The sequence below is a fragment of the Montipora capricornis genome, chromosome 3 (assembly GCF_036669925.1).
Source record: "Montipora capricornis isolate CH-2021 chromosome 3, ASM3666992v2, whole genome shotgun sequence".
Lineage (NCBI taxonomy): Eukaryota > Metazoa > Cnidaria > Anthozoa > Scleractinia > Acroporidae > Montipora > Montipora capricornis.
Window position 1 is genome coordinate 69,129,970 of NC_090885.1, and position 5,000 is coordinate 69,134,969.

A 5,000-nucleotide genomic window follows, 5' to 3' on the forward strand; every position below is an offset into this window, starting at 1 on the left:
ATGGAATGTTGTTAAACAAAGAGCTTTGCTCGGATGGGTTCACCCCTTGGCCCTCTTTTTTTCTCCTTAAAATAAGTTTTCCGTGTACCTAATTCGAGTAAATAAAACCATTAAAAGTGGGGGGTCACCGTGCTCGTTTCTTCGCAACACAATGATAAATGGTGGCAAAGGGGCAATTGATCATTTTCCGCGAAACGACTGGGGCGAGTTCCAAAACAACACCTTCTTAACCGAGAAAAGTTATCATGATTCCACTTAAAAGCTCTTGAACATCAAAAGCGGCCTTTGTTGCCTCTCTTCAAATAGTCGGCGTGAAACGCCGCGAACACTATGCGCAGTATGAGATGCGCGGTGCAAAAAAAGGGAATCACCTTAACAAGCAAAAACAATAGCTCTGCACGCCCTGCAAGTGCGTTTTGCATTTTGGTAAATTTCTTTTTCCGTCCTCGCCCTGATAACGACGCGAATTGACCTAATTTGAGTTTGTGTAGAGGGCGTGAGAACCTGACGAATCATTTTGAATTTTCTTCCCAAACAACCACATTGTTCATGCCAATTATATTCCTGCAATGTCGATACACACTTTCCATTCCCAACGACTGGGGATTATAGACTCTAATGAAATAATTGCAATAACGGGAAATAATATTTTTTGACGAGGTTCTCGTTGGCGGCGTCGTCGTCGTCCTTGCGTAAGCTTCCTATTATCCGCCGGAAAAGTGTTTTCAAAAAGTTTGGCAAACGTTTAACGTAAGGCACATTTCATAGCCTGGATAATTAACAATTATTCCATAAGCGCGCGTTGGATATGAGATGGTAAATAGCCAACGAGGCGCGTAGCGCCGAGTTGGCTATAACCAGACTCATATCCAACAAGCGCGAATAGAATAATTGTTTTATTAAATTCCTTCAACTCCAAAAATTTGGAAGTACGAAATACGAGCGGAAAAAGCGAGCAAATCCGAGCGAAATCGAAAAAAACTTGATGAGAACTGATGCGATGTTGTCAGACAGACGCAGGCTCATCACAAAAACATTTATTGCCTTGTCGCGTACTTCCATTAATTTCCACATAACTTGCGAAACTAAAAACCTTATCTACATGATTCAATGCAACAAATGCCATCTACAGTACATAGGAGAAACTAAACGACGTTTAAAAGACCGTTTTAATGAACACCGCCGCACTTTAGATAACGCTAACACCAAATCCAAACCTACTACAGTCGCAGAACATTTTCTCTCCTCTCCCCACAACATCTCCAAGGACATGCAATTAATCCCTATCGAAAAAATATTTTCTAACAGAGACTCGATCCGTAAGGCCAGGGAAGCTTTTTTAATTTTAAAAGGCAGGACAATTGATCCCAACGGTCTTAATATCCGCGAAGAAACGTATTAGATTTCAGTTTATTATTTTGAGTGATTTCCGTTATTTTTCCGTGACTCTTAGTATTTGAATTCAAAATCTTTGTAACTGCCATGTTTTATCACATTTTTTCCAGTATTACGTCAACATCCATTTACTATATATATATATATGTACATAGAAGCAATTCAATGTAAACTCTCATTGTACCTGAAGAAGGCTGGTTTGGCCAGCCGAAATATAGTACATCACTAAAATCAAATCTACGTTGTATCGGCTTTTGCTTAAAATATTTAGTTTCTCAAAATAATCGCCTGGACCACTACTTTCTGTTTCGGCTTAAGTTTAAGGTTTCCTCGTCCTCTACCCAAAAGAATCTCTTCAAGAATACTCTCGAAATCCATGTTTCTTTCTGCGAAATCACAATGGAAAGTACGAACATGCGCAGTGATAGAAAGGCCCGTATTTCGGGCGTCGCTGCCACTGAGCATGCTCGAAATCGAATTTTGCGAGATCTCCCTTCCGTATGACCGTGGGAGATCTGGGTACGAGATTAAGCGCACGTTGCTATTGTAAAGGCCGACAATCAGGCATGAAGACAAAGCCATCACTTGAAACCGCAGATAGATTTTTTTTCTTATATACGGAAGTCTTTTTCCCTGAGAGACCTCATGTTAAAATAATTATATAATAAATGTTTGGTATTCATGTTAGTTACAAATCAGTGAATTTCGCGGGCAGCGACAACACCACAAAGCAAGAAGAATATTTGGTTAAAAAGAAAAGGGAAATTATCGTGCTCAACGTGCGGCACGCATTTCAGTGCAATTCTTTCCGTACTCCACAAACAACAACTTGAAACTAAGGGCGCGTTTTTTTATCACAACTCTGGGATGAGAATGGCCATGGCCCGGTTGTTCAAAAGCCGATTAACGCTAATCCCAGATTAAAAATTAACCAAGGAATTTATTTATATTCTCACAAATGCTGTTCAACGCTGATATTCGGCAAAACTTTACATTAGAAGAAGTCAATGTTGCAAAACAAAAATAAGCAAAATAAACTTTCATTAAAAATTTAAAACTTGAAACAAAAGTTTACGCTAATCTTGGATTAAGTTAATCGGCTTTCGAACAACCGGGCTCAGAATGTTAAATGCGCGTGTATTTCTATTCCGCATTCCTATTCCGGAATGGACAGAACGCCATTCCATCCATTCTGCTCCCAGGGGCAGAATGAACAGAATGTTGCTAATGAAAATCCAACATGGCGGACGGCAAAATGAGCGCTGCGGATTCAAATACGCCTCTACCGGAGAAAAAATCAGGTTGCACTTTTTGACACAATGAAACATTGCTTCTAATTTCATTTTACCAAAAGTACGAGGTTTTTTTCAGTGATGTTTCGTACAACAACAATATTGTCTGCATACCCCGTGATTTGAGGGATGTGTCTCCTCTCCTTTGTATATAGGACTGCCAAAACATTCGGCAAATCCAAAACAGTCTCCCGATTTTCTTCTTCCTCTTTATTCACAAGGAAAATTGCTGCGATAACGGCTGCAATGGCAGCCTCTTCATCTGCCACCATTTTTATTACGCAATGTTCGCAAATTAGTTCGCATATGATCAATGCCAAAGAATTAATTGGTTATCTTCTCTAAAAAAAAGGTGTGTTTTATGCACCATCAACGCCAAAAATACAGACAAAAACATGAAACAAAAATGTCGGGAAAAGTCTTCCCTGTCACATGCTGAGTCAGTGTAACGCAAATGGCGTTTTAGTGGATCTTTAAGGAAAATATACCCTTATGGAGCTCAAGAATTGAACTTCACTTGGATAAACAAGACAGGCGGGGAAAAATAAATATCTGGAATCTGAAAAGCGACGAGTAATGATCTTCGACAACAATTGCATCTTTCGCCGTCGGATATCACAAAGTGGGCTTTGTTTCTAATGTTATTTGGTGTGGTGTTATGTACAACACTGAAACCAAATGGCAAATTCTGTATGGGTGTAAATGAAGGAGAACGCCTTGAATGCATCACAGTATTTACTGAAGTCGCATCTCAGTCGTCTGGCAATTTACATTTATTTTGTACTCAACTCTGCACAGTTTTTAGGTGAAAAGATTATTGGAAATGTGACACTGAAGAATTGTTGGAAAGAAAGCTTTTTGTCTATTTTGTGCTTCATTATTCACGGAAAAGGTTCTTCGGAAAAGGGTTTGATCTTGAACTTTGAGACTGAAGTTTACTTAATCGCGGATTGTGTTTCTTGTTTGCACGCACGCAATTAAAAGAGGAAAGGTGCCTCTTTGTCGAGTTCTCATTAATATTTTACTTTCTTCAGGTAATAAAAAAAAATTGAAATGTGACTAATTCTTGTTGGTCAAGGATTATTTGAAAGAAAGCTTGTTGTCCATTTTTTGTCTCATTATTGAAAGAAATGGTTCTTCATTGAGGAGATTGATCAACATTGTTCCAAATAAGAGTCCGGTCTTTGGTCAATAACCCGACAAAGAAGGCTTCCCGACCTGACAGATAAAATGTAAATATTCAGTTAAATATTACAACAAAATTAAAAAACGAAAGACGGAAGTTTCTTGCCTAAAAAATACGTTGTTAAACTCTGAAAGCGACGAACGATTAACATTCTTCCCTGTAGTTCATTCAATATAAACAAGAACCTTGACAAAAGGTGATCGCGTGCACCTTTGTGGTTGCCTAGCTCGTGATCAATTTCTTCCTTTTGACATAACATCGTGCCCTTCCCCTTGATTCATAAAAGTCAGAGAGTGCAGAAATTTTAGTGTTTTTACGATGTCATTAATCTTTCGCTGAGAATTCGAGATTCAGAGTTTCATATAAACTTACCTTTTCTTCATTTGTCTTTTGGCTTGCCTTTTACCATGAAATTTTAGTGGGACTTTTATTTTGCAGATTGGCGATTTTTTTAGGTTTGCGGGAACAAACTTTTGCGGCGCAAATTGACTAAAATTTCCGCTGGGAACTAACTTTTGCGGTTTTCTTTTCAACCAGCAAGGCTATTCTCAACTTCTATTGCTTTGTGGTAAAAACAACCCTCAATCATCAAGAACGGGTGGAAAAAATGTGGCATCCTTGAGGCCTTAGAAGATGTGTCCCTTAGAAAATGGTGCCCTTTTGATTGACTGCTTTGAGTTCGTTTCTTATGCCTCAGGCCCGTTTCAAATGTCGAACTTTACATGTGCCAAATCTAATGCAAATGAGAAAAACCTATTGTTTTCACACATTTCCATTAGATTCGGCACGTGTAAAGTCCGACGTTTGAAACGGGCCTCAGAGACTGGTCAGGCATGGGGTGGGGATTTTAACATTTTCATTAGCAAAAAATTCAAATCCCCACCCGGCGGCAAGTGAAGGTTGTCAAATGTCCTTCGTACGATCAAAATCGCTACCATGGGGACATCGCGTTCGATCAAAATCCCTACCCCCTGGAGACAGACCTCACGATCAAATTCCCGAGGTTAGTCGGACTTCCCCCCCCCCCTCCCCCGGGGCTTAGCATTGATAGGTGCAGATCCCCCGTTTGATGATCTTGTCCATTTATGTCCATCCACGCCTCTCTTTCTTTTTGCAGTATTTCTTTT